The sequence below is a fragment of the Theobroma cacao genome, chromosome 3 (assembly GCF_000208745.1).
Source record: "Theobroma cacao cultivar B97-61/B2 chromosome 3, Criollo_cocoa_genome_V2, whole genome shotgun sequence".
Classification (NCBI taxonomy): domain Eukaryota; kingdom Viridiplantae; phylum Streptophyta; class Magnoliopsida; order Malvales; family Malvaceae; genus Theobroma; species Theobroma cacao.
Window position 1 is genome coordinate 5,847,598 of NC_030852.1, and position 11,597 is coordinate 5,859,194.

Below are 11,597 nucleotides of genomic sequence, written 5' to 3' on the forward strand. Positions count from 1 at the left end.
TTGATGCAGGATGAGAAGGTAATAGCTTATGCTTCCCGGCAGTTGAAGAAGCACGAGACGAATTACCCTACTCATGACTTGGAGTTAGCAGTAGTAGTCTTCGCATTGAAGATTTGGAGACATTATTTATATGGTGAGCGTTGTCGGATTTTTACTGATCATAAAAGCTTGAAATATTTGCTCACCCAGAAAGAGCTTAACTTGAGACAGAGACGATGGTTGGAGTTGATTAAGAATTACGACTTGGTGATTGATTATCATCTAGGTAAGGCAAATGTTGTAGCGAATGCTTTAAGTCGTAAATCCTCATCTTCATTAGCAGTACTTCAGAGTTCTTATTTTTCGATGTTACTTGAGATGAAATCTCTAGGGATCCAGTTGAATAATGGTGAGGATGGAACCCTATTTGCTAGTTTCGTCGTGAGACCTTCATTGTTGAATCAGATCAGAGAATTGCAGAAATCTGATGATTGGTTGAAATAGGAAGTTCAAAAGCTGCAAGATGGAGAAACTAGTGAGTTTAGACTCAGCGATGATGGTACTTTGATGCTTAAAGACTGAATTTGTGTCCCTAAGGATGATCAGTTGAGACAAGCTATTTTGGAAGAAGCTCATTCTTCCGCCTATGCTTTACATCCTGAAAGCACCAAGATGTATCGGACTATTAAAGAAAGTTATTGGTGGCCGGGTATGAAACGAGACGTAGCAGAGTTTGTTGCGAAATGTCTCACATGCCAACAGATCAAGGCGGAGCATCAAAAACTGTCAGGTACTCTTCAACCTTTATCGATTCCTGAATGGAAGTGGGAACACGTGACTATGGACTTTGTATTGGGTTTGCCGCGGACACAAAGTGGGAAGGATGCTATTTGGGTGATTGTGGATAGATTGACTAAGTCCGCCCATTTCTTGGCTATCCATAGCACGTATTCTATTGAGAGGCTAGCAAGACTTTATATAGATGAGGTTGTGAGATTGCATGGAGTTCTAGTTTCTACTGTGTCAGATCGAGACCTTCGGTTTACTTCTCGATTTTGGCCGAAATTTCACGAAGCTTTTGGAACTAAATTGAGATTTAGTATTGCCTTTCATCCGTAGGCAGATGGTCAATCTAAGAGAACTATTCAAACCTTGGAGGATATGTTACGGGCTTGTGTCATTGACTTTATTGGGAGTTGGGACAGACACTTGCCATTGGTGGAGTTCGCGTATAATAACAGTTTTCAGTCTAGTATTGGGATGGCACCATACGAGGCTTTGTATGGAAGGAAGTGCCGAACTCCGCTCTGTTGGGATGAAGTAGGTGAGAGGAAATTGGTGAATGTGGAATTGATTGATCTGACAAATGATAAGGTCAAGGTTATCCGAGAGCGGTTAAAGACAGCTCAAGATAGGCAGAAGAATTATTCGGATAAACGAAGGAAAGATTTGGAGTTTGAAGTCGACGATAAAGTTTTTCTTAAGGTTTCTCCTTGGAAAGGTAATAATTTGAAATTTCCAAGTATTAAATCTTATTTGATTATACTATTGTGATAATTTGTGGTATTTATTGGATGATGAAAGGTGTGATTCGATTCGCGAAGAGGGGAAAGCTCAATCCAAGATACATTGGACCTTTTCGTATCATTGAAAGGATTGGGCCAGTGGCTTACAGACTTGAATTACCCCCAGAGTTAGATCGAATTCATAATGTCTTCCATGTCTCGATGTTGAAAAAGTATGTTCCCGATCCCTCTCACATTTTAGAGACACCTCCCATTGAGTTGCATGAGGATTTGAAGTTCGAGGTGCAGCCTGTACGTATTCTAGATCGAAAGGATCGAGTGCTAAGGAACAAGAGCATTCCAATGGTGAAAGTATTGTGGAAGAATGCTCGAATGGAGGAGATGACGTGGGAAGTCGAGAGCCAGATGAGAAACCAATATCCACATCTTTTATTCGAATCAGGTAAGTGAAATTTTGAGGTCAAAATTTTATTTTAAGGGGGGTAGTGCTGTAAAGCCCGACCTTATAAAATACTATTCATGACATACATGTGATGATAGCATGATTGCATGCTAGGAGAGTCCCGAAAAATTTACAAAAGTCGGTATTGTACCTAGAGGTACAACAAAGTTTATTTAATCCTCGAACTAGATCAAATAGGAATTTTAAGGTGAGATTAAGAGTTTCACAGTTCATGGATGACTTAAAATGGTAATTTGGAGTTTGAGGATCAATTTGGAGTCAAATCGGAATTTTCACTAACTAGGGGCAAAATGGTCATTTGCCACCTGGGGACAAAATGGGAATTTTAGAAAAGATTTTTTTGACCCCATTTGACTTATTGGAGTATAATTTGACTTATTGAAGTATGATTTGAGGTTTAGAAGTGAAAAATTTTAATTTCGGTATAATTTGGAGTATAGGGGTAAAATGGTAATTTTGCCACCTCAGGGGCAAAATTGTAATTTTCCACCACCAGGATATTTTTTCCAGCACATGGTCTTCCTTTGTCTTCATCTTTGACCCTTGACTAAACATGTGGTGGAGATAAAATGTTTAAATTTTTAAAATTTTAAAAACGGGCCAATGACATGATGCCATGTGTCATGCCTTTATTAATTTATTATTTTCCTTTTTAAAAGGCACAAAATCAGCCCATCTTCCACCCCATGGCCGGCCAAACCAGCAAGAAGAGAGAGAAAAAAAAAACAAAACCCTAGAGAGAGAAAATCAAAGAAAAAGTGTGAATTTTCAAGGAAATTAAGTGAAAAAGGTGAGATTTTTTCTATTAAGCTTGAGTTTTCTTATTCCCAAGCATTTCTCTTTATTTTCCATGATTAAATTACATGTTTTCATGATGAATTCAATTCTGAAAAAATGGGTTAGGAGAGAGAAAGTTGTTGGATTTATTTGATTTTAATTTATGTTAGTGTTTTTAGTTAGTTTAGCATATTTAGAAACAAAACAACAAGAAAAGAATTTATTTTCTCCCCCAACCATTAATGGCTGAATTTACCATGTAGTGAGTGAGGATGAGTTTGATTTTATTCTAGGAGAATTGGTTAAGGAATGATGAATTATGAGCCTAGAAAAATAATGGGAATTTTCGGAGCAAAAATACGAATTTTTACCCACTAGGGGTATTTTCGTAATTTGCTGTTGGGACTGATAATTTGCACCACACTGAGGGACATTAAGTTAATTTGGGTGCAATTGAGGTATAGAAACTGAAAAGAATTAAATTGGAGTTTAAACGGACCCGTTAGGAATTTAATCGGGTGATAAGACGAATTAGGCCAATACCGGGTTTAGATAGTTACCAGTGCATTTTTGCATTCCATATCATGCATTGGTAGTCTAAATTAGTTTAATTTTGATTTAGTACCAACTTGGTGAAACTCTCGATTTTGTACTGTGTCAAGGTGGTGAGTCCTCCGATAAAGGCAAGGAAATTGCATCCGAGGACCAGTAGACAGAGTGCTTCGAAAGTCTGCATTCTAGACATTGTGAGTAAACTTACTGTCATTTTAATTATCTAGGGTGGTTTTTAGATGCTTTCATGAATTCTATGGAAAAAGGAATTTAAAAAGATAAATTTTCATGTTTTATGAATAAATGAGTTTCAATGAAATTAAATTATAAATTGTTTTGAAATTAATAGTGATTTTGAAAAATAGAGTACACGGAGACTGTTAATTGTGGCAATTTGATTGTTTAAATTAACTGGCTTATGATAAATCGAGCATGATTGGCTAGTTGGCAATTGTATTGAAATGCGAATTGTTTGGTTACCTTGAAAAACTACGAATTACAAAATTGCCATATCATGTTATTGAGTTTTATTATATGGTGGATTATATATTAATTAATCACTGCAGTAGGGGGTTTCTGTGGACCAGCCTTTTAGAGGGGCACGGTAAACCCCATTATATTCTTACCTCGAACGGAGAGGCGCGTAGGGTATCTCCTGGGGTAAAGTTTAGGGTTCACTTCACGCTAAACCACCACGTGAGGGGGAACTCAGCCAACGCCAAGGAACGGCTATGTTTTCAAAACAAAAACATGATTTATGTGAAATGTGAATTTTAATAGCCTTGGCGGTCTCGGTAGGATGCCTCGGCCAAGGTGTCCCCGAGAATGGATTTATGGCACAAGCCTAGATTTTTATGAGATTCATAAGCCTTTTTACGTATTTTGAACGAGATGTGTTCTAATTGTATAACCCAGTTTATGATGATTTACTTTATTGTCTCCATGTACTCAACTCTAGATGTTTATGATGATGTCTGTTTACTCATTGGGATTTTATAATCTCACCACCCTCCTTTCCACCCATTTCAGGTTCAGTATAGACTGTAGATAGCTGATCTCATCGAGGACTACCATTGGATCTGCATTTTCCAAACCGTAGGTTCACAGTCCTCTTTACTTTTGTTTATTCGGGGGCCCTCTTGTTATTGTAAATTAAATTAAATATTTTGGCTTACTGTATTTCAGTATGTATAAATTTATTTAGCTTTTACGCTATAAAAATTATTCACGTATAACTATATAAATATTGTTTTATAAGAAAATAGAATATTTTACTTAATATTTCTTTTATTTTCTTATTATATTCAAATAATCGTAATTTCATTTTAAATGAAGATTTTAGACTTTTGAACTCATTTTGAACATGAATCATGTGTTTTGTACTTGTATATTACGTTTTAGCCAGTTTCAAAATTTTTGAGAAAAATGACCAAAATACCCCTGTGAGACGAAAATTAATATTTTATTTGTTTTTAGTTGGAAACAGTTTAAAATCTTTTAGAACACGATATTTGACAATGGTTGCTCACAAGGGAAATGAGAAACTGATAGTAAAGCCTTGCAGGGTTTCGGGTTGACATTCCGGACAATGAGTGTCTACCGAGACATCGCGGCGGTTGTCACGGGCTCGAGGGTAGTACCGGGTCGTGACAACATTCACCCCATACCTAACATCACAATGGTTGAGTTTAGAAGGCAAGTTGATTCATTGAATCTTTCAATGCTCTGCTGTATGCCTGGCAAACCAAAAAAAATAGAAAAAGGGAACTTGTAGAAGCGCCATTTGGATCTGGCAATTCTTGGAGGATGAGCATTGTTAGGTGCACTTTCTGCCAAAGTCTTGGTCATAATCGAAAGACATGTCCTAAGGTTTCTGCGAGACATAATATGAACGTAATCCCTACAATTTATTTAGTCTTTTAACCTACACATTAATTATGTAGCTAATACATTTTTATATTTTAAATTGAAGTTAAATACCTAGTCTAAGTCTTCATCAAAAGTTGTTGGGTCTTTATCAGGAGCTCCTGGGTTTGCATCAAGAGTTGTTGGTGGGTTACATCAAAAACATCAAGGGGACCTTTTGCTAGTGTGCAAGGAAGACCTATTACTGCTACTCTAGGACATGGTGGTGCTGTTGTTGCTGTTAGAGGACATGGTGGTAGAGATGCTATTGTTGCTAAAGAACATGGTGGTGCTACTTAAACTGGTAGATCTACTTCATTTGTAAGGAAGCCTTCATTTCCTGCTGGACATGCTACCCTTATTGGCTTTACTTATTTGATAATGAATTTTGTGAATACATTATTTGAATCTGGTGCTGATGTTGTTAGAAGGACACATGTAAATGTCTCTAATATTGTTGATATGTGAATCTAATACAATTAGGGTTTTTTGTGGTGTTTTTAATGGCTGGAATATAATTACAAAGGATACTGTCACGGTCCGATACTCCCTTCAAGCCTATGACATCCGTTGCGATGTCTCGATAGACATTCATTACTCGAAATGTCAATCAAAACCTCGCAAGGCTCTCGCATCAGTTTTACATCTCCCCTGTGAGCAATAGTTACTAAATATCATGTTTTAAGGGATATAAACTATTTTTAAATCAAAACAAACAAAACAAAAAAAAATAATTTCTGCCACATAGGGGTATTTTGGTCATTTTTATTTGAAAATTTTGAAACCTGGTGAAAATACAGTATACGATCAAAAAATATACATTTCTTATCTAAAAATAATTTTAGCAATCTAAATCATCCATTTGAAATGAAATTATGGCTACTCAAACTAAATAAAAATATTAAATAAAATATTTCATTTTCTTATAAAACAATATTTATAGAACTCTGCGTAAATAATTTTTGTAGCTTAAAAGCAAAATATATTCATACATATAGTGGCACACGCAGCCAGGTATACAAAATATTCTACAATGACATGTGGGCTCCCAAAATAAACAAATATGTACAAGAAGGTAGACCTTTGATTTCTAAGGATGTAAATCCTAAAGTAGATCCTCGACGAAATTAGCTATCTACAAACTATCCTGATCCTGGAATGAGTGGAAAGGAGGGTGGTGAGTTTATATAAACTCAGTGAGTAAACAAACATCATCTAAAATATCTAAAGTCAAGTAATTGGAGACAACTTAAAATAGTTCATCATACTATGATTCATAACGTTTCAAACTCATTTCAACTAAATTAAATAATTTCATTTCACTCAAATAATCAACATGGCTTATGAATTTCTTAAAAATTTGGCTCATGCCAAAACTCATTCTCGGGGATACCTTGGCCGGGGCATCCAACCGAGTCCGCCAAGGCTATTAAAGAAAAGTTTGTATACGCATAAAACACATTTTTACGTTGAAAAGCATAGCCGTTCCTTGGCGTTGGCTGAGTTCACCCTCACGTGGTGGTTTAGCATGTAGTGAACTTTAAAGCTTTACCTCAGGAGATACCCTTCGCGCCTCTCGTACCGAAGTAAAATATAACCGAATTTATCGTGCCCCTCTCTATTAGGCTGGTCCACGAAAACCCACCACTGCAATGACTAATCAATATCCCACCAAATCAATAAAAGTTTCGACAGTATGACATGGCAATTATATTACTATCTAGCCTGTTAAGGCAAAACAAACAGTTCATACAATTTCAACATAATTTCCAATTCAGCCATTCATGCCAATATCACCATAAACCATTCAATTCAAACCATAAATTTACAACACAAACAAACAGTCTCCAATTACTCAATTTCTAAAATCATCATTCAATTTCAAAATGATTTATAAAACTCATTTCATTTAATCACGTTTTACTTATAAAACATAAGGATTTACCATTTAAACTCATTTTTCTATAAAATCACAAAAACGAATAAAAACTACTTTAGATAATTAAGATGATAATAAGGTTACTCACAATATCGGGAGTCGAAGTACTCCTTGTCCTGATCTTCGGGTACAATCTCCTTACTCTTATCAGAAGTTTCATCACCTAAACATAACGCACAACAAGCAATTTACTATATTTGCACTAAACCATTATAAACTAATTTAGGGTCTATATGAATGCATGAAATGGGATGCGAAATGTTCGGTTTATTATCTAAATATGGTGTTCTACGTAGCTTCAATTATGTATCAAAATAAAATGGTATCGGCCTAATTCGATCTATACACCGATTACTTGGCCAATACATCCAATTCAACTCCAATTAACTTGATTCCACTTCCAACACTCCAAGTCATCAATTACAAGTTAAATAATATGTAATATCACAAAAATCCATCATCAATATCTCCCTTGTAAAATTCGGCCATTGAAGGTTTAATGTAGAACATGTAATTTTCATGCTTGATTTTTACACCTTACATCATAAAACAACTAAAAACACCTAAATAGCATGAAATTCATCAAAGTCCATTATCCAATTTCTCTCTTGAAAATTTCAGCCAAAGAGTGTGGGTGAAGGGCATGAAATTTCTTGCTTGTTTTTCATGCTAAACATCACCAAACAACTAAAAACCCTAAGATATCTTGAAATCTAACCAAATAAATCATCAAATCTTCTCTCCCTAAATTCGGTCAGCCATGAATCCTTCATGAGATCTTGAATTTTAACCATGGTAATTGAAAAAGAATGCATAGGAAAGGTAGATCACAAGCTAGAATTAAGAAATTTTACCTTTACTTGCTTAATTCCTTGAAATCCAATGAATTTTCTCTTGATTTTCTTCTCTAGGGTTTGTTCTATGCTTTTTCCCTTTTGTTCTTGCCTTGGCCGGCCAAGAGAAATGAGATGGGAGAGTTTTAGTTGTGTTTATAAAGGAAAATATAATAATATTAAAGCTTGACACTTGTCACCATATGATTGGTCCATACATAAAACTTAATAATTAAGCATTTCTTCTCCACCACATAAAATCCCTCAATTATCCAAAGTATAAAATGAATTTCATGGGTTTGACAAGTGTCAAGGTGGTGTAAAATTCCAAAAATTCTAATTACGTCCTTGTGAACACGTGAAATGACCTTTTTGGCCTTATGTTCGAAAAATTGTCGGAATTAAAATTTTTCACTTCTCAAGCTCAAATTATGTTCCAAATAGTCAAACTTGATCAAAATTTCATCCACCATCCCAAATTTGCCCTCGGGTGGAAAAATGATAATTTTACCCCTACGTTATGAAAATTTCAATTTAACTCCAAATCAATCCCCGAACTCCGAATCACCATATGAAGTCATTCTAAGATTCAATAACTCTCAATTGCATCTTAAAATCTTTATTTGAACTAGTTCGAGGCTTAAATCAACTTAGTTGTACCACTAGGTACACTATCGACTTTTGATGATTTTTTCGAGGTATTCAAGTATGCAAGCATGTTGTCAAATACATGAATGATATGGCAAGTATATTATAGGGCTGGGCTTGACAAATATTTTGTAATTTTTTGTCTTTGTTTGTTTGTCATTTTCTAGAGATGTGATATTAGATGCTAATTATTGATTTTAATATTAGACACATTGGTAGTGGTCTTCTTTTGTAAAGCTGATGATAGAGGTTTTTTTGTAAAATTATCGATACCTCTGTGCATAAAGGTTTGGGGAAAATAGTGGTCCTCATGTGCATAAGGGACTTGATGTAATTATTATATAGGATATATATTGAATATCAATATAAATATGGTATTACTTTATGCAATTCTTGTATAGGATATATATTGAATATCAATGCAAATATTATATTACTTGTTTGGAAAAAAAGACTTTACATTAACTCTTATATCACTTGTTGCAGCTAAGCAAAAACAAACAGCGACAAAACAGAGAAGTCAAGCAAGGTGAGGAGGAATAATGTAGTGGTGTAGAAAAAACCATGTGAAGGCATGTATGGTGGTTAGGTGAATAGGTATGGAGGCAATGCGACATGGAAGGGTGATACAAGGACTTCAAGAAACATATCAATTGAAGAGTCTAACACTCAGGCGAGGAGTGTCGAAGATGTTCAGGAGAAGCAAGATGCTGAGATACTGATAATATTTGTCAATAATTTACTACCAAAAGTTGAATGGAAAGAGTTAGGGGCTATTTGTCAGCGATATGGAAAGGTTTTGGATGTATTTGTTCCATTGAAAAGGAACATGAGGGAAGGAGAATAGGTTATGTGCAATTTAAAACAATGATAGAGGACAACAAGGTGATTTAGGGGTTGAATGGTTCATGGTTGCTTGATTATAGAATCTGGATGGATATGGCTAGGTTTGGTGCTAGAAACACATATTGGAAGAAGAAAGAAAGTCAATCAGAAGAGAACATGGAAGGTAAAAGGCGAAAATATGAAGAAAAATTGAAGAGATAGGAAGTTCAACAAAGAGATATGGGAACCATAAATAAGAGATCATTTACAGAGGTAGTTAAAGAAAGGAAGATGAAGGAAGACGAGGTATTGATGGGTGAAGAGGTGGGAAGGAAGTGTTAGCTTGTGAGGGAATTATTAAAGAAGATAAAATGCAATGGTTGAGACAAAGTGTGATAAAGTTATTGTCACATCCCATTTCCTGAAGGGATTGTGACTGGTGCAAAGACTCAAACAGGTACAAGCCTTTTAACCTCAATCAATCATCAATCACATACAAGTATAGATAAATGTAAACATAAGCATCCATGCATAGGCATAAGTACAATATTATGGCCTTTTCGACATAAAAGGTGTACATGTTTCTCATTCATAAAATATGTACCCAATAAATTTAGCATAAAATCTATAAAGGCACCCTAGGTGCTCATATAGGCTCGTGGGCCATCATTCACAATATTCACATAATCTCATGAAATAATTTGTCATTTCAAGGCTGAACATTCGAGTATCAACATATATATATATATACATATAGAGAGAAAGAGAGAGAGAGAAACTGAAATCTAAAGATTGACTCATTAGTGGAACATAACTCAAATCACTAGGCATTAAGTGGCTGCTAGACACCTCCCAATGAAGAATGAACGGATCACGACTCCGTGACACTAGCTACTAGCAATAAAGTGCTATCACTGATCTGCAATAAAAATAAATATGAAAAATAACGTGTGAGTCATAAAGACTCCATGAATGGATACGAGAAAGGGATAAGCCAAAAAGTATTTTGTAGACATGCACTTTATAATCTCATGCCATTCATAAACTATTTAACCATAAAGTTTATGAAACATGGTATTTAAACACATTTTAAATAGTATTTGCATGGAAGACAAGTTAAAATAGCCTTTAGAAACCTTTTTGCCTTTTGAAAAACCTTTAAACAAGCATAAACATTCAACTTTGTACCTCATCTATCAATACATAAGGAATATCTGTCGATAAATGGAACACAGAATGCTTACTATAGCATTCTGTCTATTATCTATCAACAGATGTTCTTCAAGTTGTCAGTTAAAATTCTACATATGCAAGTATACGTATCGAACAGATAGTATATTTAGCAAGTAGAGTATTGATCCGTTAGAGAATTGTCTTAAAAAGTAACTAGGCAGTAAAATTAAAACAATTTAATTTCATTCAAACAATCAAAATTTTAATAACTAATTAAACTAAACATTAATCAACTACAGCTAAAACTCACTTTCAAAAAAAAAAAACTACAGCTAGAACTATTTAACACTAAAAAAATCAAAGCAAAAATATAATGAGTTAAAAATCAAATTGAAAAGCCTAAAATTACAATATCCCTCACACTTCATTTAAATCTTACCTCTCTCTCTTAACTTACTCCAATGGATTGAATTTGTCACTACCCGAAACCCCCATCGGGCTCTTGACAATCGCCGCGACGTCCCGATAGGCACTCATTATCCCGAATGCCGATCGAAACCCCACAAGACTTAGCATCAGCTTCCGCATCTCTTCGGTGAGCAATAGTTATTAAATCTCGTATTTCAAGAAATCATAAGTCGTTTCCAACTCAAAACAATAAAATATTATTTTCTAGCTCACAAGGGCATTTTCGTCATTTTTTTAATTTATTTTATTTTATTTCTTTTTTTGAAAATTTTGAAATTCGTAAAAATGTAATATGTAAGTGGAAACACATATTTCATGATTTAAATTAAATCTTGAAGTCTAAAATATTCATTTAAAGTAAAATTATAGCTATTTGAATATAATAAAAACATTAAATAAAATATTCTATTTTCTTAAAACACAATATTTTCAAAGTCTTCCTAAAATACTTTTTGTACCGTAAGAGTAAAATAAATTTATTCATATAGTAATAAAGATAATTAAAGTAT

At 34.5% G+C, this 11,597-nt stretch overlaps 1 long non-coding RNA gene across 1 annotated transcript; it reads right to left on the bottom strand.

Annotated features, from left to right (window-relative positions):
* LOC108661261 lies at positions 6,696–8,035 on the bottom strand. Its single transcript, XR_001927013.1, has 3 exons — positions 7,996–8,035; positions 7,230–7,304; positions 6,696–6,858 (listed from the first exon to the last, which is right to left on the bottom strand). It is a non-coding gene; the product is annotated as an uncharacterized LOC108661261 (long non-coding RNA).